Genomic DNA, 23,398 nt, shown 5'->3' on the forward strand with positions numbered 1-23,398 from the left:
AAACATCATATTGGAAAGAATCCAGAAAAAAAAAGTCAAAGGTCATTGAGGGTTTGACAGACTTACTTCAGAGGAAAAACTAAATAAGAAAACAAAAGTAAAATACTTAAATATTCCCAATGATACTAAAAAGGAATGACAGTATACTCTCCACAAGTATCTGAAGCTACCAAAACTAAGGAAGAGGAAGAATTATTTAGGGTATTCTGCGGGAGGGGGACTAGAAATGGTACTGGAGATAAACCAAGAAAGGAAAATTTTAGGCTAAAAATCACAATTAAGGTAAAAAAAGTCGACAATATATGAAGTATTTGGTTTTTAAAAGTGCATGTGCATACATCCCAATTCACACCTGCTAGGTGGGATTTCCTCATTCATGTATTTAGGTAAGAACACTCACACAACTTGACTGAAATAGGCAAAAGGTTTTTGTGTACATAAGGCAGCAGTTTTGAAAAACACATACATGCTTTTAAAAGTTTAGCTATCACTTACCAGTAGGACATGCCTAACAGAGTAGTGGAGTTTCTGGCAGGTGGGAGGCAGGGATTGGCATGGCTGGACAGGCTCAAGGATCCCATTCCAACTGTCTCTTCCTCTTTCCAGCCAAGAGAGTTCCTCATGCCCAGCAAATTGCCACCTGGCAGCAACTGTTAGCCCAAAAAATGAGATTTCAGGATGGGTTAAATTACCTCAAGTTGGCAAATGCCCTAATGGTTTAAATGTATCTTACCAAGACAGATGTTACCTAGCACATATGAAAGCAGCCATTTCAGTCTTTAAAAGTAGAATATAGATGTATCAACATCCCAAACCAGTTTCCAGGAAGCCCTGTCACTACAGAAAAAAAATATCTAATGACAAAGGGACCAGAAAGAGTGCCCAGGGAGGTCAGACTGCACCACCAGGGCCAGCGGTGATCAGGGTTGGCAAACAGAAAGACTGTCATAGCCTATTTGTGACAAACATTCATTGTTATTGAAGCACTGTACCACTTATGATAAAAAAAATCCAAATAGTGTTAGTGACTTTGATGTATGTCTCAACCACCAACAACAAAAAACAGAAAAAAATACAAAGCATGATTGAGTTTTAAAGTTATTTTTTGCATTCATTTGCAGTGAGGGTTTACAAAGATCACAGATGAAAGATTTTAAGGGGGAGAATCTCTTTAGTTTTAAATGTTTACTGAATGATAGATGTTCTTTTTAAACAAAGAGATATCTAGGAAAATGATGTTTTGATTTTAAAAATACATAATTTATGAGTTGTGTCTTTTGTTAAGTTATTTTAATGGTTCTAACTTTTGTTATATTTGTTATAACAGTTGTATTCTAATAGCAATGTACAGGGCTCTGGTAAATTTCAAAATGTATTTTACCTCTTCTAAAATAAGTGTTAGAAGCAGGGGCGGTTCCAGGCCCCAGCACGCCAAGTGCTCCACCGAAGCCGCGGGACCAGAGGACCCTCCGCAGGCACGCCTGCGGGAGGTCCACCGGAGCTGCGGGACCGGCGACCGGCAGAGCGCCCTCCCATGGCATGACGCCGTGCTTGGGGCGGCAAAATGTCTAGAGCCACCCCTTGTTAGAAGTTTAGATTTCACTGTTAGAGGGGTCTGATTACTGCAAATTCACTTTTTTTATTGTGAGCTTGTTCTAATGAGAAAAATAAATGTCTAAATACTAAGCTGAGGCAAGATGGGTGAGGTAACACCTTTTATTGGGCCCAGACCTGAAGAAGAGCTTTGTGTAAGCTTGAACGTTTGTATCTGACCAGCAGAAGTTGGTCCAATAGAAGATACTATCTTATTCACCATGTCTCTTTATAACTGAGGGGACAGATTTTACCTGAACACTGTGTACATTACAGAAAATTTCATAGATATTTGATGCTACATGTGATGCTTATCTGACAGTAGCATCTGGCTGTAAATGATTAGATAGGATAGCTAGCCAAAGCAAAATAGTGTAATGACAGCAAACATTTTTCTGAGTGATATCTTTAGAAGTGGGAAGATTTAAGAAGATAATTTTTAAATTATGTTAGGCGATCGTTTACAGTGGGGTGAATTTTCCCACTTTTTTTTTCAGACAACATGCTAAATGTTAATAAAGAACAGCTGATGACTCATCACAGGAAAAGTCTGAAGTAAAGCCATAAGATTAGGCCAGTCCTTCTCACAAAACAAGTTGATGCCTGATGTGATAATTTAACTAATGAGGAAGGAAAGACAAGAGAGTAAAATTAAAGATAATGAAAGTGTAATTATGGGAGGAGGTTGTGCACCACTGTTAAGCTGTCTGTGTGCACGTGTGTTGACTTTATGGATGACACAGAAAATGAATGTACAACTATTGGCAGCTCATTGGATATTTAATAAAAAATTATGGCAGTATAAAGCCTGATTCTGCTCTCATTTGTACTGTAAAATCAGGAGTAATATCACTGAAGGCAGTAAAATTGGTGGAAATGAGAGAATAATCAAACTCATTGGTTCTGGGCAGGTTGGAAATTACAGACAGATAGAAAAAAAACCACTTTGCAGTGGACTCCATGTGGGTCAACTCTTGTGCAAAGTCCTATGCAAGTCAACATTTGATCCTTATACATGTAGACGCACCAACCAAGGAAGAGTGGTAGCTCTCAGTCTGCTTTGAGTAATGGAAGTAGAGCTGCATTCTTCTCTGCTCCCCCTTACTTTAATGCCTGAGTATGTGAACTTCAGAGCTGACCAACAGGATATCTCCATTATAAACCCAGGTGTATGGGATAGATAGACCTTTGGTTCACTCCATCTATTGTCCTTTTTGCTCTACCTGTGCACCTAGTATCCTGAGGAAAGTATCCTTTACCCCACAGAAGGTGCCCCACTATAATGTATTAACAGCTCTGCCTTTAGCTGCTGGAATGCATTGGAACAGTACTAATTAAAGGGCTTTAGACATGAGCTCTCACTTTATTCCATCGTGTGTGTTCTCTCCCTTACAACAGTTGGTCAAAAACTGTCTTATTCTTATTTCTATGCTTTTCAGACAGCTTACACATGACACATACCCCTCTTCTGTTTTATTCAATGTCACTTTTACAGCTGCCACTCTGAAAGTAGAAATATTGGAGGCAAACCTCAGAAATCCCAGCAAAGCCTGAAGTGAGGGAGTTGTGGATAGTACTGGTGCTTGCCATTCCTCCTTCTCACTTTAAACCCAATTTCTAGCCAATGCCAGTGCAAAACAAAAACAAACAAACAAACAAAACAAAAACACAGCTGGGAGCCATTGCCATCAGGCATGTTCTCTATGACATCTGGAGGGTTACCCTCTCTCTGTGGTCATCTATATATATTGTTTTCTTTTTTTTCCCTGTGGATTTGTTTTCCACATCACTTGTTTGGTTTAAGGTCTAGGGTTCTTCTTCCTCCTCCTCCTCCACGTAACCTCTTTCTGTGACCCTCCACGTAGCCCTTCTCTCTCTAGAGGCAAGGGTTACAGCCTACTGAGCCATTTTCATCATAAGCCAGCAAGGGAGGTGGGAAGAAGCAACCCTCCCTGGCACAATCTCTGTTGTCTCACAGTCTCTGTGATTAATCGTGGAGTGTGGGGGTGGGGAGAAACCTGGGCCCACCCTCTACTCTGGGTTCCAGCCCAGGGACCCTAAAATTGTAGCAGCTGTTGGTAGCTGACCTTTTGAAACAGGACAAGTACAATTCCCTGGGCCACTTCAGCACAGCAGCCCACACTTTCTCAATATCTACTTGACCCTTACCTCAGGGCTTTCTTCCTTATGCCTGATAGGATTTGTACTACCCAGTTTCTCCAGCAACACAGCTTCCTCCTATCGCTCCTGACACACACACACCTTACTGACTAAGTGGGAGGCTTTTAACTAGTTCCAGCCAGCCTTTGATTGGCTTCGTGTGTCCCAATCAACCTAGCTATCTCCACTGCTTTCTAGAAGGATCTTAATTGGCCCCAGGTGTTTGATTAACTTGGAGCAACTGCCATTTGATTACCATGGTAACAGGTATTTGTTTACCCTGGGGCTAACATACCTGTTCCTCACTACTTTCCTATAGCCATCTGGCCTTGCCCCATCACACTATACAACCTGGGACTCTTCAAAGATTGATATTTGGATTGGATGGGTTCTAATAAAAACACTTTGCACAACTATGGCACCTTTGCTTCAAGCATTCCACCACATTGGGCAAACATTAATCAAACTAACCCCTGAAACAGTCCCTGAGAGGTGGGCAAGTATTTTAAGATGAAAGTGAAGCACAAAGAGGTGAAATTATCTTCCCAATGTTACAAAGGAAGTCTATGGAAGTGGAATGAACAAGCAAAACTACATCTCACAATTCCTGATGCTATGCAATATTTTAACCAGATATCCTCCATTTTATTTGTAACAATATTTGGTACAACAGTATTCTGAAAATGAAAGTATTACGAGCATGACATTTACTATGCAAGAAATATGAAAACAGGACTGTATCGGGATTCAGTTAATCTCTTACTCCCTTGAGGCAATCACTGATACCAATTCATCTCCTAATTTACTTAAAATCTTCCTCTCATAGTGACATATTTAACTGCTGTCCTTATTTGAATACGATATGTCCCATGAAACTTCTTTTGACAAGCTCATGCTTTGAGCTCTGTACATTAGTCTTGTCTGTGTCTCATTTTTTGAATGCCATTTTGTTTTGTCTGTTGTCTGTGTTGTAGACTTGTTTGTCAGGTTATATTCATTCTTACATAATTCAGACTCATCTGTAGGTGCATAATTAATAAAAAGATACATATTGTATGACTTGTGGGAAATAATATACCCTCTAAAAGACAGATATTATGGTGGTGCTTGTGGTAGCTGTAGTAAGAGGAGGCCCTAAGATATAAACCTTGGTATCAGAGGCCTAGTATGAGGCCTGAGGCCTAAACTAAAGTAATGGTCAAGACTTTGCTAACATAAAGCAAAGTTAAGCTGTGAGCCAGAGGCAGGCCCTGCTCACAGAAGCTGGCAAGGAAAGGGCTGATGCTGCAAGAAGATACGTACCTAAAAGGTACTGAACACTAGATATCAGAATATTCACATACTTGCACATTCCACACAGATAACAAGGAACAGGCTGGCCCATTCCAATGACAGGGGCAAAAGGATAATATGATGGATAGAGTTGTTTTGATCGAACCAACATGTACAAGGTGAGAGGCGGCACCTTAATATGTAGAGGAGTTGTACCTTGCTACGTGGAAGGGTTGCACCTCAATACGTCAGGAGTGATGTGTAGCTTGTTTGTACCTGTGTATAAGAATGCATCCCTGGGGCGGTGTCTTTGTCCGGCTGAGGGGGCAGTGGAAAGTCCCGCCACTGACTGAGCCGAGTCCATTGACCGTGGGCGCATATTCGTAGTATGCCCTGAGTTAGGCTCAGAAACCTACAGGGAACTATTACTGTGTCCAATACGGCAATAAACCTGGTCGACGTGCCTTCGTACGTTACTAGACTCTGTGGTTATTGGGGGTTCTCGTCGGGTCTGCTGTGTCAGCTATCTGTGCAGAGCTGGGGCAGCACACAGAGGGAACACACGCACGCAGCCGAGTGATATCAACATTGGAGAAAGCAGAGCATCATACCAGTAGCACTCTGACAACAATGGCAAGACTGTGCCTGACCATGAAAGGATGCTGAAGGTGGGAAAACTTTATTTCCACTTCCTTGATTATCAGCATTTAAGTTTGAACAGGCCTAGAAAAAACTTTTACTGAGTTAAGGGTAGGTCTGCATTCGTACCAGTTAATTGGCTTGATTCTTCCCACAGGGACCTAGTACACAGGGGGACCATGCAGAGGACACCATCTTTTTTGGGGGGGGAACCTCTCCAATAAAATAATAGCACCTGAACCAAGAAGTGAGGGAGAGTAATGTTATCTGTATACAAAACAAGTAGAATTCTTTTTTTTTTTTTGGTCTAGAATTTAGAAACTATGTTGACGAGTGCAATTGCAATACATAAAAACATACATCTAAATATATGCAATGTAGTTGTTGCCTTATATTGTTCAGTTGTCTTTGTAAGTAAAGAACATCACTGCAATACCCTGAGTGTTGCATTAATTAATAGATTAATAATGTTTTAGGCCAGAAGGGACCACTAGATCATCTATCCTGACTTCTTCTATAACACAGGCCATTTCATCCATTTACAACTGTATTGAGCCCAATATCTTCTTGTGTTTGTCTAAAGCGTATTGTGAAGAAAATCATCCAGGTCTAATCTGAAGACATCAAGTGATGGAGAATCCACCACATCCCTTGGTACGTTGCTGCAGTGGTTAATCACCCTTGCTGTTTAAAAAATTGTGCCTAATTTCTAATTTGAATTTGTCTGGCTTCAAATTCAAGCTACTGGTTCTAGTTATGCTTTTCTCTGCTGTATTAAAGAGTCCTTTAGTACCTGATATTTTCTCCCCAAGGAGGTTCTTGTATTCTGTTTATCAAGAAAAACCTCTTGACCCCGCTCAACTTAGTCCAAGAGGACAAAAATCCTTCCTGATCCCCAGAACAGGTGATTGGTCAGACATAGCATCCTGGAAAAACAACTCAATATACATCAATTACAGGGAGGGAGGGCAAGACAAGAATCATGGCAAAATAACTCTGGTCACCTGGGAAAGCTTTACACTGACAGGAGAGCCAATCTGCATGCACACACAACTGGCTTGCCAATGGGAAACAGAGATACCCCCTCTCCAGGCACACTCCCAGGTGCTCTTTGAGACACAGGGAGGGGGTAGGCTCCCACAAGTCTGGGAATGAGCTCTCCTCTCCCCCTACCTAGAACTGCCCCTCACCCCTGGCTCAACTGGGCCAAATTCCACATCACTGAAGTGGGGAGGGACACTGTAGCCAAGCACTGCTTCTAGCAGTATTCAGAAATTATCATAGAGCCATCTATTTATGAATTTGGGCTTTGAAATCCTGAACTTTTGTTTCTTTATATTATCTTTCATCCTGTCAGCACATCTTGACACTCAGTCTGAAAGCCTTTCTTCTCTTTACAAAAATCTACGATATCCAGGCTCAAGAACCCAACATTTACATTCTGTACACTTTCACAGCCTAACTCCAGTTTCCTTGTACCATTGGTTATCTATCTATTTTAGGAGCTTAGATGTCCCCTATCACTGCAATATCCAAGTATCTCACAATCTTTATCCTTTAAAGCATTTATCCTCCTTAGATACCTATGAAGTAGAGAAGCACCACTGCCCCCGTTTGACAGATGGGGAACTGAGTATAGAAAGAATGAGTGACCTGCACATGATCACACAGTAAGTATGTAGCTGAACAGGAAATTGAATCCAAGGTCACCAGAGTTCCAGAGAGTGCCTTAAAAACTGGACCATCCTTCCTCTCTACATTGAGTAATGGAGGGATGATTATGATTAATCATAGGAGAAAGTTGGGTGGGTTTAATTTGGATAAATTGCTCTAGTATAAGTGTTTATCTAAACCTATCTGAACTTTTGGGGATTGTTTTCCTCCCTGAACATCTCCCTTTTTATGATTCCCCTTCTCCTAATTCAACCAGATGTTTTTTTTTCCCTTTTCCCCAATCTCTTCCATCTGTTTCTATTATTCATTATAATAATGTATACAGCTTCCAAAAGTGTGCAAGGCACTAATGCCCAACCATGTGCCTCACCCATCCTGGCTGATTGTCCGCCTATACCAGTGAAAGACACTTTTTGCCGCTGATGCATCTCAGACTGTGATCACGCTCCTTTCCATGACCTCCAACAGACAACTGTCTTTGATAGCAAAACACCAAGTCTACTGCAAGTTCTTAACAAGTCTGGCAGACGCTGTCAACTCTACTATAATTCTTAAATCACAGGTACTATATGGGATATTTTAGTCAGAGGTGTCCTGATCTGAACTGAGCATCTCTATCCCCCCCAAAAACTACAAAAGAGGGGAGAAGATTTATAGACAGCAGCACAGCACAATACTGGGTAGTTCCAAATATGAATCTTGATCTGAACTTTGCTTCATGGGCCCATTTATTATAATTTTTGCATAATACACATAAAGCTCTGGAAATCCAGGTAATAGATTTGTTAGTTTCATTAGGTCTCGGACTAAAATTGGATGGAAACTGAAAAAATAAAAAATAAAATAAAATAAGTCCACGAATAATTACTAGAATAAGAAACTTCATTCCTTTTGACTGTGCTCATTCCACTTGTATGTGTATGGTCTGTAAATATTCCAGTAAACAAGATCAATCACAGGAATGTTCATGGGAAAAATAGTTTTATCTTTGTGATGCTGACAGGCCAGGTATCAGCGCATGCCAGACTCTCAGGACAATTCACTTGTATGTGAATATCAGAGGAGATGTTGATTATATTGTTTTTGACTGTCCAAATCCTGTAGTTTGCTATTACATTACTTATACATTATGTGTACCCTGTAATTAAATAACCCAAGATCAAAGGTGTGTTAATGAAGAGTTTATTCAGGTGTTAGAACTTCATGAAAACTAACAGAATGTGATGTGTATAGTTCTCACTTATCTATTCCTATATAATGACAGTTTGCATTATGTATATCTCTGTATCTAAATTACTCACTCATCAAAGAAGAGTGCTAACTTCAAAGCAAGGGCCACTGAGTTCATAATGGGAATCTACAGACTCAATCTGCATTCCTCACAGCCAACAAAGGAAGGCCCAGATGGGTACAGAAGCCTGTCTGCTAGTTTTCTGTGTGAAGAAGGTATAAAAGGTGGACTCAAGTAAAGATCCTTCATCTTTGGACTGCTAGAATTCCAACAGGGTGGAAATACTGAGTCAGTGGACAGAGATCCCAGGGTTATCCTGGGTAACCCTTTTTGGAGACTGGCAGATTACTACATATCTGCTAACATTTGGATTTACTAATTTTGACTCACCTGTTAATGCATTTTCCTGCTTTAACCTCTCAATAACTGTCATTTCTTTTTCTTAGCTAATAAATCTTTAGTTAATTTACTAGAGAATTGGCTACCACTGTTGTTTTTGGTTAAGATCCAGAGTACCAATTGATTTGGGGTAAGTGATTGATCCTTTGGGATTGGAAGTAACCTAATGTGATGTGATTTTTGGTTTATTTAATGTTTAATCAGAAAATCCAGTTTGTCTGGGTGGCAAGATAGGCTGGAGGATTTAAGGGAACTGTCTGTGACTTCATGGTAAGACTGAGATGATGATCCAGGATTTGTTACTGGCTTTGTGAAATCTAATTATAGAATACACCACCAATTTGGGGTGTCTGCCCTATTTTCTGACAGTCTGACTTGAGACTGGCACTCACAGTTGTGAGCCACTCCAGACAGCACGACAAAGCTAGAATTCAAAAATAGTAGGAGAAAGGGAAAGAATTCCAACACAAGTATTCATATCATCTATTAGATTCTAAAAGTTGCACTCATCCATTCAAGGCAGGTTGGGGGAAATTACCAAGTGATTTTTCTGTCCAAGAAAAAATAACAACATAACATCCCAAGTCTGTACAGGAAGCAGACTGAACTGCCATATTACAGACAGAGATGAACCCCCTGCTGTACTTGTTCTGCTACTGCATAGAATTATTCTATCTAGACCTGGCTAAATAAAACAAATTCCATTTAAAATATTCAATCTGCCATGGGGGGTGGTTGAATAATGCAAAAAATATTTCTTGACATAAGTTATTTGCGAAATAACTATAAAAATGGCAAAGATAGTATTTGCTAACTAACATCCAATCAGCTGTTCTCCCAGTCACTCTCCAAAGATGTAAATCTGGCAGCTTTTGCAAGATCTAAATACGGTTTAAATAAGGAATATCCCATCACTGCCTAAGTCATTTCCATATATTATCATAATTTTCAAGGGAACTAATTTCTCATTCTTTATATGTGTTAACCAAATAGTTATTTGTTTAGAAAATACCAGGTCTGTTCACATTTTCTAAACCTTTGGATTCCCTTAGAGTTTGCAGACTTTGAAGTGACATTTACAAACTCATTTTCTACATAGCTTTTAAGAAACAAATTATCAGACTGAATATTTAGTCACTCTTGTCTAGGCTCAATTTAAATTAGAGTTCCAGAAAGAAAAGGCCAATGAGTCATCCAATAAAATACACAAGAAAATCATTATAAAATTGCTTTGCAGAATGATGATCTCAGTTTTTCACATTTTTTTAAAAGGAAAAATGGATTGGATTCTGTTCACTGGAGACATGCTGAGCTATTTGGCAGTGCTGAACATACTGTAATAGTTTTATATATTGTGTTTCATACACAACTTTTACAAACTGTGTCACAGGTAACAATAGTGTATATTTTTAAATACCATTAGTAGAGTATATTGGTTATATTAAGGACCACTAAGGCTGCCTAATTAGTTGATGAGCTACAGCAGAAGACTGAGTATCTCATTAAAATGCATTGGGCTAGATTCTGATCTCAGTTACATGGGCAGAAATTTGGAACAGTTCCCCCATTTTAACTGAGAACAGAATCTTTCTGGCTCATTAACTGAGCTACCTGTATCCCCCACCACAAACACACACAGGTGCCATGGTGGATGCAGCTAAGCACTTTTGCATACTCTATACCTGAGACGCTTGTAGAACATACTTGTACTTGTATATGGTAATACAGGAAGGATTGAGGTGATAATATTCTAGAATCGTGGAAGACAGAAGTGGCCAACTCGCCCTGCATTGACCAGTGCATCCCAATCTGATGGAACCCCTGGGGCAGGGGCAATAACCCAAGAAAATATTTGCATAAATGTGAACCTAGATGTATGCTTCTCTGCTTGCTTAAAGCAGCATCAGTAGTTGTTCTACTGGGTTGAAGACAGCACAGCCAGCCAGCATTACCCACCTCAAAGCAAATACTTTCAGCACCAGTCCTAACAAGACCCTCCCTCCCCCAGCAGGCTCCACAATAGTGTGGCACAAAGCTGACACTGGATCATAATGTGACAGGCCTCTTCTTCACTTATGATCTGTCTATACTGAAAACTGTACAGTGGGAATAGTCAATTATTTTTTTAAAGGTCCAAATTTCTTGGTCAAGGTATAGCCAAGGTCAAGACTCCAGAGAAAATAATAATAAAAAACCTGATAATGATAATAATTAATAATAATAATAACTACATATAAAGATGTTAAGGTCCACTCAAAAGCATCTGGTGGTCCAGATTTGGCCCGCGGTCCACTTATTGACCACCCCTGTTGTATAGCCTAGCACCTCTCTCTTCCATACACAGATGACTCCAGAACCGGCTAGTGAAGAAGAAGTTATTTTTATTCCATAAAGGTCATACTTGGCAAGCAGTGGTCCCTGGTTAAGTCACAGATAGATGTCATCTCTGTGTATTGAGGTATTAGCATGGATTCACAGATTTAAGAACTGAATGCAGAGTAGCTTTCATATTTTCAACAGAGCTACTTGCTGATCCCAAGGCAGGATACATTTTGCACTGTGTCCATTTATTTTATGAAACGGAAAACTGTAAAAGGCAAAAATGTTTCAGTTGATATTGTTTAATGCACATGCACAGCAACAGTGGCAGAGTTGCCAGGCAACCAGTAAGTAGCATGATTTAGAGTGAAAGGGGTCTGAATAAATGGAAAGAAGAGTCAGATACACTTTCATATGGGTGAGAGAAGACTTCAATCTGGGCAGACTATAATTAAAAGCAAGTAGGGTGGTTTAAATGTCTGTCTCTTGCCCTTATTATCTCATTACAACATAATCAGATAGTTGCTTCTTCTGAAAAGATGGACTAAAGGCCAGTTACTCATTGGATAGAGGTTACATGATCAGGCTGGGGATCATGTCTACACACAATAGAGCTTTAAGTTAATTTTAGTGCTCAAGAAAGGTGACAGATGGATAGACCTATAGAATGAAAGTCCTTTTGTTAGCAAAAACATGTACAGTTCAAGCAATGACAATGCAAGCTTCTCCATGCTGCTCCAACAATGTGTCTCAACTTTAACCTATAGGAGTCACCCTGAAGCGATGAGAGAGTAATTCATTTTTCATATTCATTTAATCCTTCACTTCTGTGCCAAAAATGTCAAGTAGTACCAGTTCTGCGATTAGTCCTGTGACATAAACACCTATTATTCAGGAACTGAATGACCATTTGCATTTCCTGAGTTTCATTTTGTTTTGGGTTGAAAGGAATGCAAAAAAAGTCAAAATAAGCATTACCATAGGTAGAATGTTTCATGAGTCTCAGTAAAAACTGTGGCATTACACACGGTGTACGCATAAAATGGAAAACCTTTCCCTTAACCGTTCCTGACTAAAGGAGCTTATAGATGGCATGAACATAAAAGACAAAGGATAAAAAAATAAACAGGGGCACAGAGAAGATAAGTGAAGGTAAGAGCATAGCCAGGATGCAAAACTTCTGACTCTCAGCCCAGGGACCTTACCACTCGATCACACAGCCTTTCTGCACGAGTATATTAGAACAGAGTATTGGTGAGAGAGCACAATAGTTTTGGATCATCCAAAACTAAATGAGTACTTGGACAAATACGTGCTTGAGATGATGTGCCAGAATAGGGACCTATGGTGGGAATGCGCTAAAATAAAAGTGTTTTGGAAGAAAACAACAAATAGATTTTTCAAGATCACTAAAGTTAAACTACTCAAAGAACTGACAGTGATTTTGTTAGTTTAAAGTCAAAAGGAGCTTACTGACTCAGAGAAGATCTCATCAATAACACAATTATTACTAGTAACCACATGTGGTATAGCTTTTTTAGGAAAAGGACAGATGTCCCAACCCTAGTGCCATGGAGAAATAAAGTATGGGAAATTCTTTCACTGGAAAAATCAGGATCAATGAGATTTCAAATGCATGTTTAAATGTTTGCAATTTGAAGAAAATGAAAATACCAATAATGATATCCACCAAACACAAGTAAGTCGCTTTTAAAGGTAACAAATACAGGTTCTGAATAAGATTTTTCAATGCTTTCATGGAAAGTTCATGTATGTTAATTATAACAAAATAAAAAATTGTAAAAAGGCATCAAACCTGAACACTTTCTTTTATTTTTTTTAAATGAATAAATAAGAGGAGGGAGCAGAAGAAAGCAGACGATTAATTAATTAAAACTGACAAGTAGTGTACCATATAGGATAATGTAGTTTGATGTCCTAATACACTGTCACCAATATGCTTAAAAAAATCTCTCTTTAAAGACAATAGCAATGCTCATTCAGTGCACTATATACTTAAGCTTCCCAACATCTACTTCATAAAGGTCATGATCCAAAGCCCAATGAATTCATTGGTAGACAAATGAGCTATGGCTCAGGAAAACAAAAACCCAACACAAATCTGGCTTTTTTTCAAAAATCTATTTTAACAATCTAGGCTAAAATATTTTTCAAAAAGAACAATAACTAATTTTAACAAATATATTTAAATATATATGTTTTTGTTTCCCATTTAACATATAGCCTGGATTTAGGCTGCTAAAGAGCTTTTACACAGGATTCATTGGTAGATTAAAAATAATAATAAAAATATCAGTTCCATTCTAGTGCTACTTGCAAGATAAGGAGTTTGCTAGCCACATAAGAAAAGCACCTATATTCATCGAAGTCAAATACCACATTAAGAACATCCTGTAAATCCAAGATGTCCAGAGATCTGCAAAGCTATAATTGAAGTGTTCTAAAAGCATGCTTCTATAAAAAGAAGATAATAGTCCCTAAAGTGGACTTTTCATTAGGATCTTCAGTTGTAAAATTGACATTAGCCAGTTCTACAAAGGTCACTGACAAAAAATAACATACCCCCATATGTTTTGATTGGGTGAAACAATATTATGGATAAAATGTGTTAGTTTTTCAATTATTTACAAGATTAAAGATGTACTTAGCCTCCCATCTCTTTAAGGAAGTTCATACTCATCAAATACACAGCTCCTTAACTTAAAAATAACATAAAGTAATTTATTTCAGGAGAAATATTGTGGTTATATAGAAAAAATGACTTTAGAGCTAATAAAACAATTGTTGTTTTGTGTGAAAATTTGAGTAAATGACAAATCTTTTTTGTCAACTTTAATTTTTTTAATTAGTTCTATAGCTGATTAGGAAAAAAAGGCTTTTTTGTGATTTTTTTTTAAACCATCCTGTTTTTTCAATAACATATAGAGGGAGAAAAAACAAAATTTGGAACATTTCAGCCAGTGCTAGTAGACACATCAGCAACTTAGTATACATAAAGAGCACTGCAAACATGTTTCAGTTAAAAGTACAGTAGAAACCCCCTTGGGCACAATGCTGACCTTCTTGATGTCAATTACACAATTGTGGATGTCACGAGGAGAAGAATCAGTCCCCAAGCTTGTTGCGCTGGAGGTCATACAAGGTAACAGTGATCCCTTTTGGCCTTAAAAAAAATCTCTGACTCTATAAGCCCATTTGTTTCTGTTTTATTCAGATATGGGAAGAATAATTCAATCACAATTAACATTGTCTATGAGAGAGGGATTTATTCTTTGGGTTGAAATGTTGCCTGTCTGTTTCTGGCCTTTAATGTTTTCTAGCACTTTATCACTTTGTGTCTCATGGATTTCAGTCTATCTCCTCCCAGACAATGATTCATGTTGCACTTTAGAGATTACAAAAACATGCTTTTTGTGGTATTTTCCTTAGTGACAAAGAAGTTTCAGATGAATTTGTATTCTGTTATCATTACAAATATGTGACCAGGGTTCTTTTTGGAGGGCCAAAGTCTGCTAATTTTTACTCATATGAAGAATCCCAATGAAGGGAGATACTCTCATGCACAAGGTGAGAAAGATTTGGCACTAAAACCAGGGCCAGTGAGTTATAGGGACTCCTGCTGCCCAGCAAATTCAGGGTCTGGGGGGCCCAGCTCCACCAATGTTCAGGGCCAGGTATCTCCCCCAGCCCCGCCTGCCGCTCCCGCACGCCTCCAATGGAGCATCCCTGCCTGCCCTGGGCAGCGGGTGGCTGCCCCCTGCAGCTCTTTGCTGTGCTCCGTCCCCAGCTGCTGCTGCTGCTGCCGGCTATGCAGGAGCAGCACTGGGTGCAGGCTCAGGCGGCTGCTGCGCCTGCGGAGGGAGGAGGGGAGGAGATGCATGGCAGACACCCCCACCCCCGGCAGGTGACTCCGAGTTGACTCTGAGGGCGGGGGGTTATCCTGGCTGGATCTCCTGAGCAGCAGCCTTGTGGGGCTTGGGTGACTGTTATGCTGGGGGGTGGGGAGGGCCCCCCCAGAGCCCCCTTCCCCCTCTGCCTCTCCCCCAGAGCTTGCTGTTGCTGGAGGGGAGAGGGTTGGGGGGAGTCCTCCTCTCTGGCCCCCTGCTCTGGCCCCAGGGCAGCCTGCCTGCTGCACCCCAAACTCCTCATCCCAGGCCCAGCCCCATGCCCTGCATCCCAGCCCTCTGTTCCAGCCCAGAGTCCACACCCAGCACCCAAACCTCTCCCGCACCCAGCATCCCAAACCCCCTCCTGCATCCCCTCCTGAACACCAAACCTCTGTCCCAGCCCAGAACCCACATCCCTCCCGCACCCAAACTTCCTCCCAGAGCCTGCACTCCAAATCCGTCCAGCACCCAAACTTCCTCCCAGAGACTTAGGCAGGTGTGGGGGAGGGCAGGACTTGGCCCCATTCTGGGCACAACCAAAAATTATACAAACCTGCCACCCCTGACTAAAACTACACATTTTTCACAAATAAATTGATTCTCAGCAATATCTTTGTCTGACTTTGCTGCTTGTGTGAAAGACAAATACAAAACCAAACCAGTGGCTTTGTGAAAGTGAAAAGATGCCATAGTTTAGCAAAACCTGAAAGTATTGGGCCAAGTTCTACCCCTTCTTGAAATTAATAGAAGCCATGCAAGCAAATCTGACTTACAGGGCCAGATCCTCAGCTTAGTATACATCAGGATAGCTCCATTCACTTCAAAATGTCATGTGTTCAGCAACTCCCATTATGACACTTGCTGCCAAATATTTTAAAACCAACAACTAAAGGGGGTCGGAATTTGTCTGGGCTTACCCAAAGAAGGGCAGCTCTGCTTTGTGTGGGGAAGGCAGGAGAGAGAGGAAGAAGGTCAGAAACTGTTGTAAAAGGTGCTTAGTGGTCAGCTTTGCAGGAATGACTCAGGAATGTGAGTAAAGGTAGGAAACCTGGGTGGGTCAAGTCTCTATGTCCAAGCAGCAAGGAAGACAGCATGTCTCCGGGGAAGCACAATCAGGACAGTTTAAGCAGCATGGCTCCAGGGGCATGGAGAAGGGTGAGCTCGGGAAAACAGGGGGCTCTTTCCCCGCGGTCCCGGAGGCAGGGGAGGGCAGGCAGAATAGACAAGTAGAACACAGGGGTAAGTTAACAAGAAAACCTCAGTGTCTCCTGCAGTCAGGAGGCTGCCTGGCTTCAGGCTCTCAGTGTTCCAATCAATGTGCATTGGTTGTTGGGGGGGAACAGAGCAAGGCAAGGAAAAGTTAACTGTTTCACGTACCAGCATGCTGCAAGTGCATATATCAGATTGGAATTCTTTCTTGCTGTGTGCTGGTTTCTGCTCAGGTGCCTGTACCTTTGCTGGAAAGGGGACAGCATAGGCTACAGCTCTCGGCAGCCCCAAGGGAGCCCATGGACTGAAAGGGGACCCAAAGCAGACAGTATTGCAGCAGGGTCAAGGAGGCTCACAAGTGCGGGGGCTGCTACTGCCCAGGGTGGTGTGTTTAATAACCCAAGGCATAACCCAGGGCAGCCTCGTGGACCAAGGGAGGGAAATGACGAGGGGAAGCATCCTCGCATGCATGGGGGCAGGCTGTGTGGATTAATGGGGTAGTCAGCGGAGCTGTGCAGCAAATGGTCACTGACATTGTTTCTGAGGTTTCCTCCATAGCATTACAAAGCTTCAGAGGGCACAAGGTCACCTAGGACCAGGATATTCTCTTCTACCCAACACAAGGGATGGCAGTAATGCTGATCCCAGGTGTGAGTGTGATCTAAACCACACAGAGGTTGGGGGAATTGGTGGCAGGGGTAGTATCCAGCCTTTCAGCCTGGCAAAGGGTGGCAGTTGCAGGAGCCACAGCCAGGTGCAGGGACTCTGCTCAACCAGTCACTCAGTGAGTTTACCTAAGCTGAACAGGAGTCAGCCTATTCGGGTATTAAATATGCTGGGCCCAGGAGTGGAATGTCCAGAAGTCTGGGCAGACCCACCTAGGGGTGGCATCTTCAGTGGGGGCACTGATGGCATTACACAGCTGCTGCAAGCTAATTTGCATTTACTACAGCAGCTTCAGGCAGCTAGATGTGAGGGGTCTGCACAGGGTGACAGGGTAGGCCCAGCATAGGCTCAAGTTTGGGCATCAGGACAGAGAAGGGCACATGGGAACTCATTGGCCATCAGGGCATGGAACTGCATGAGACAGAGTAGACACTCCTGGGGGGCCTATTGGGGAGCAGTCCTCAGTATGATTATGCCGAGGTGGCTTACCCGATGGGAGTTCACCTACTCAGTATAACTAAATATAAAACCCTTAGAGGTGAATTCGTGGATATAATATCCCTATGGCACAGGAAAGTGTTCACAGACAGTAAACATGGGCAAGGGAAGCAAAAGAGCTAACTGCCCAAGAGGCCTAGGGTGCCTAGAACATGGGAAAAATTGGGAGGCTGCCCTTGTCATCTATGTGGGTGTTATGGTACAGGCCTACCCAGATAGCAGCCCTGCAGGCACACAATATGTTTGGGGGCATGTCATAAGCAGTTTCAATTAAGGGCAGCAACACAAACTGGAATAAGGTGGCATCACACACTGTGGTTGAAGGGCATAACACCAAGGGCGCCAGGGGTTTGTTCATACCGTAACAAGCTCGAAAGGAGCCCCGGGCATGTAACAGTATTTGCTGGGCATTTAATAATGGTGGTTGTTTTTGCAACCCCTGTAAATACAGGCACGTTTGCAAGATGACTGCTGCTGGCAATTTTATTTTGACAAGGCTCAGTATAACATTTTAAAAAGTGTTACTTCAAACAGGATAATAAAAATACATGCACATGCACACACACAACAAAACCGATACATGTTTCACTATGTTTGCCACATGCAACGAGAAGAAGTTTGACTCGTTAAAACCACTGAGTATTTTCTCCATTACTGAAGCAAAAGCTGTGTTCTATTCAAAGATGTGGTATAAGTTAAATGGAAAATATTACACTTCATATATATAGGAAGGAAGTTATTAAAGAGGCTTATCTTTCAAACATTTTAACAGGTTTGGTTAGTCACCTTTGATGGATATTTGGTTTTGTTTGCTTGCTTTGCTTCTAGGCTTTCATGTTTTTCTCACCAGTTTTACAGATTTTGCCAGAATAAGTTTCTCCAGTGGCACTTATTGCCATCTATGCGTTTGTTCAGGTTGTGCAAAAATGTCAGACACAGTCTGTATCCCCTACTGAGGGTAGAGGTGGCATAGAATCATAGAATATCAGGGTTGGAAGGGACCTCAGGAGGTCATCTAGTCCAACCCCCTGCTCAAAGCAGGACCAATTCCCAACTAAATCATCCCAGCCAGGGCTTTGTCAAGCCTGACCTTAAAAACCTCTAAGGAAGGAGATTCCACACCTCCCTAGGTAACCCATTCCAGTGCTTCACCACTCTCTGAGTGAAAACGTTTTTCCTAATATCCAACCTAAACCTCCCCCACTGCAACTTGAGACCATTACTCCTTGTTCTGTCATCTGCTACCACTGAGAACAGTCTAGATCCATCTTCTTTGGAACCCCCTTTCAGGTAGTTGAAAGCAGCTATCAAATCCCCCCTCATTCTTCTCTTCTGCAGACTAAACAATCCCAGTTCCCTCAGCCTCTCCTCATAAGTCATGTGCTCCAGACCCCTAATCATTATTGTTTCCCTCTGCTGGACTCTTTCCAATTTTTCCACATCCTTCTTGTAGTATGGGGCCCAAAACTGGAAACAGTACTCCAGATGAGACCTCACCAATGTCGAATAGAGGGGAATGATCACATCCCTCGATATGCTGGCAATGCCCCTACTTATACAGCCCAAAATGCTGTTAGCCTTCTTGGCAACAGGGGCACACTGTTGACTCATATCCAGCTTCTCGTCCACTGTAACCCTAGTTCCTTTTCTGAAGAACTGCTGCCTAGCCATTCGGTCCCTAGTCTGTAACAGTGAATGGGATTCTTCCATCCTAAGTGCAGGACTCTGCACTTGTCCTTGTTGAACCTCATCAGATTTCTTTTGGCCCAGTCCTCTAATTTGTCTAGGTCCCTCTGTATCCTATCCCTATCCCATGGTCAGTTCCTAGGCCATCTCCTTCCTGCAGCTATGGTGTGGGGGGCAAATCAGGGCTAGGACAGAGTGGACTGAATTTTGGTGGTAACCACCCACTTGTCAGTCCCTTAGGGGATGTTACCATTTCAATCAGCCCCAAGGCTCCTTTCAGCTTCACTGGAACTATTGCCAGTGTCAATCCAGCCAGAGAAGAAGGTAGCTGTTTCCAATACTATGTGAGACCTATCATCTCTGCTTCACCTCTTGGAAACTGGCCCAGGTTCCATGCTCTGGCCAATGATCTGATGAAAGATTTTAGCTATGAAGAACTGCAAGTGAAGGTACTGTGTTGAAAAGTTGCTCAGTAATTGCATGACATTGGCTTGTGCAGTTCCCAAATACTTCATCTATCCTTGACTCAACCATGTGATATAGAGTGCAAATAGACTACAGACATCCCATCTAGTGAGATGATGGTTTTTTTTCCTTCGAAAGTTGTTAATGTGATCTTAGGCCTGGTCTACACTAGGACTTTAATTCGAATTTAGCAGCGTTAATTCGAACTAACCGCTCAACCGTCCACACCAGGAAGCCATTTAATTCGAACTAGAGGGCTCTTTAGTTCGAATTTGGTACTCCACCCCGACAGGTGGAGTAACGCTAAATTCGACATGGCTAGTTCGAATTAGGCTAGGTGTGGATGGAAATCGAACTTAGTAGCTCCGGGAGCTATCCCACAGTGCACCACTCTGTTGACGCTCTGGACTGCAGTCCGAGCTTCGATGCTCTGACCAGCCACACAGGAAACGACCCGGGAAAATTTGAATTCCTTTTCCTTTCTGGACAGTTAGAATCTCATTTTGTGGTTGGACATCGGGGCGAGCTCAGCAGCACCGGCAGCAATGCAGAGCTCTCCAGCAGAGGAGTTCATGTAATCTCTGAATAGAAAGAGGGACCCGGCATAGACTGACCGGGAACTCTTCGATCTGATCGGTGTGGGGGGCGAGGAGTCTGTGCTTTCGGAGATGCGCTCCAGCAAACGGAATGCAAAGACCTACGAGAAGGTCTCCAAAGCCATGATACAGACAGAGGATACAGCCATCATGCAACGCAGTGCTGCGTGAAAATCAAGGACCCCAGACAAGCCTACCAAAAAATCAAAGCGGCCAACGGATGCTACGGAGCCTGCCACCACTGCCCCACCAGTGACCATGGACTCTGATGATGGGACAGTGTCGACGGACAGTTCCTCGACGATGTTCACGGACGGGGAAGATGAGGAAGGGTTTGTGTAGGACGAGGCAGGCGACAGCGCTTACAACGCTGGTGTCCCCGACAGCCAGGATCTCTTCATCACCGTCACGGAGATCCCCTACCAACCCTCCCCGGCCATGAACCCGGATCCTGAATCAGGGGAAGGAGCAGTCGGTAAGTGCTTTAACCATGTTAACTTTTATTCTTAATATAACAGGAATCTGAAGTGTGTGAAAAGGAGGTCTCTGTATATATGGTGATAGAACAGAAATCCTCCTGGGAGATCTCCACGAAGCTCTCCTGCCATTAATCGATAAGCATCAGCAGGAGGTTCCTGGGGAGAGCTGCCTTATTGGGTGCTCCGTGATAGCACACTTTTCCGCGCGAGGCTTTCATGCGGTATTCAGGGAGCACTGCCTCCCAGAGCACGGCTGCATAGGTCCGTGGTTCGTGCTAGATTTCACGCAGCATGCGCTCTCTATCTCCTTCAGTGCCCGTCCTCACGGTTATCTCGCTCGGAGACTCCTGCATCTAAGTAGGGGAATTACTGTAATGTTACGCCTGGTCCAAAGTATTTTTAAAAAATCTCCGGACAGACGGCATAGCACAGACTCAGCACGCAGCTGCGTGACGAGCGTAACGGAAAGCCAAAGAATCAAATGGATGCTCATGGAGGGAGGGGGGAACGAGGACGCAAGGTATCCCACAGTTCCTGCTGTCTCCGAAAAGCATTTGCATTCTTGGCTGATCTCCAAATGCTTCTAGGGTCAAACACAGTGTCCGCGGTGGGTCGGGGCATAGCTCGGCAATTTACGCACCCCCCCCGACCCGCAGAAGTTAAAGGGAAAACAATCCTCTGTTGACTCTTTTACATGTCACCGTATCTGTACTGAATGCTGCAGATAGACGCGCTGCTGCAGCACTGAACAACAACATCCTTCCTCCCACCCCGCCATGGGTGGCTGATGGTACAATAGGACTGCTACCCGTCCTCATCATCAGCCTATTGGCACATGGGGCAGTGCAAAAGGACTGGTAACCATACCAACTTGCTTGGGACAGGTCGATCAAGGTCGCCTGGTCCTAATTTTTCATGGTAGATGGTGCAGTATGGCTGGTAACCGTCCTCATCATTGCAACAGGGGGCTGAGCTCCATCAGCCCCCACCCTTCATTGTAAAGAAAAGATTCAATTGCCCCTGGACTAGCAGAGGGATGATTGGCTCCCTCCTCCACACCCCTTAATGTCATCTCTGGACTATCATTGCAGCTGGAGGCTTCCTTCCACTCATTTCTCACAAACGACTACCTGTGTCTTATTCATGCATTCTATATTACTTCATCACATAAGTGGGGGGACAATGGTATTGGAACCCAGGAAGGCTGGGGGAAGAACGGAATGAACAGCTGGGGTTGTTTCAGGAGCACACCCTGTGAATAGCATTCAGCTCAAAATTTATGCATGATTGGTCAGAGAGCAGCTGTGCTCTCTGGTTCTATGATACAATGGTTCTCTAGTACAGTTGCCCATATTCTAGGCAGGACTGATTCTATTTTTAGATACCCAAAAAGGAGGGATTGACTCGGGGAGTCATTCCCAAATTTTGCTTTTGTGCCCCTGGCTGATCGGCCAGGGGCACTTATGACAGCACCAAATGGCGCAGTGCAAAAGGACAGGTAACCATGACCATCTTATTACCGTCTTCTTACCAGTTCATGGTATGGTAGACGGTGCAGTATGCCTGGTAACCATCGCTGCTGTCATGCAAAAGCAAAAGCATGCTGCTGTGTAGCGCTGCTGGTCCGCCTCTGTCAGCGGCATCTAGTACACATACGGTGACATACACAAAAGGCAAAATAGGGTCCATTGTTGCCACGCTATGGCGTGTGCCAGGGCATTTCATGGAAAACGTGCTCGAAATGATTGTCTGCCGTTGCTTTCCCGGAGGAAGGAATGACTGGCGACATTTACCCAGAATCCACCGCGCAAATGATTTGTGCAACAGCAGGCACAGGGGTCTCAACAAAAAATTCACAGAGACAGCCTAGACTCAGTTAATTGTTCGCAAAAAAGTATCTTTGCAAGGAATTCACTAACTGTTTCCCATCTCACAGCTTCCACTGTCTCCAGACCTTCCACAGCATCCCCCTCACAGAGGCTGGCGAAGATTAGGCGGCGAAAGAAAAAGACAAGGGACACGATTTTCGATGAATGTGTGGGCTGCTACCTAGCCGAGGCGGACCAGCAGAGGCAGTGGAGGGAGAAAGTCTCTCTGTACCAGCGCTCACACAGCGAATGGGAGGAGAGGTGGCGTGAGGAACACAAGCAGGCGACTCAAGCAATGCTTGTACTAGTGAGGGAGCAAACGGACACGCTCCGGCGACTTGTGTATGTTCTGCAGGACCGCTGCAGGACAGAGCCCCCGGCAGTATCTCTGCAACCGCCCTCCCCCGCCACAAAGTCACATACCCCCCTCACCCTAAATAACCAGGAGGATGCCCGCCCTGGGCCGTGAATACTGTCACTGCACCCCAGCAGAGTGCTCAAGTAACCAAAAGCTCTCATACCCTACGTTTGCATAAGTCCTTCCCTTCCGGACTCAAACAAGTCCCAATCCCAGTCCCATCCCATAACTGTGTACTTAAGTAATAAAAATACTTTGCTGTTAAGTACTGTTTCCGTCATGTTTTTTCACTGAAGACTGTGTTTGAATGGGGTGCATGGGGAAGTGCGTTGCTAATTGCATAGGACAGGCACCTTTCCCAGGGTACAGACACGGGGG

At 43.0% G+C, this 23,398-nt stretch overlaps 1 long non-coding RNA gene across 2 annotated transcripts in view; it reads right to left on the reverse strand.

The window, feature by feature from the left end:
• LOC123376640 overlaps window positions 1-3,940 on the reverse strand; it is a 75,428-nt gene extending 71,488 nt beyond the window's left edge. The window contains exons 1-2 of one of the 2 annotated variants that reach the window (XR_006581865.1): window positions 3,763-3,940; window positions 496-650 (exon numbers count right to left, since the gene is read on the reverse strand). This is a non-coding gene — a long non-coding RNA (uncharacterized LOC123376640). Of the gene's footprint in view, window positions 1-495; window positions 651-733; window positions 844-3,762 lie in introns of those variants that run through there. The other variant, XR_006581866.1, reaches the window with a different exon arrangement.
• Between the last annotated feature and the right edge of the window lie 19,458 nt (window positions 3,941-23,398).

The sequence above is a fragment of the Mauremys mutica genome, chromosome 8 (assembly GCF_020497125.1).
Source record: "Mauremys mutica isolate MM-2020 ecotype Southern chromosome 8, ASM2049712v1, whole genome shotgun sequence".
In the NCBI taxonomy this organism is placed as follows: domain Eukaryota; kingdom Metazoa; phylum Chordata; order Testudines; family Geoemydidae; genus Mauremys; species Mauremys mutica.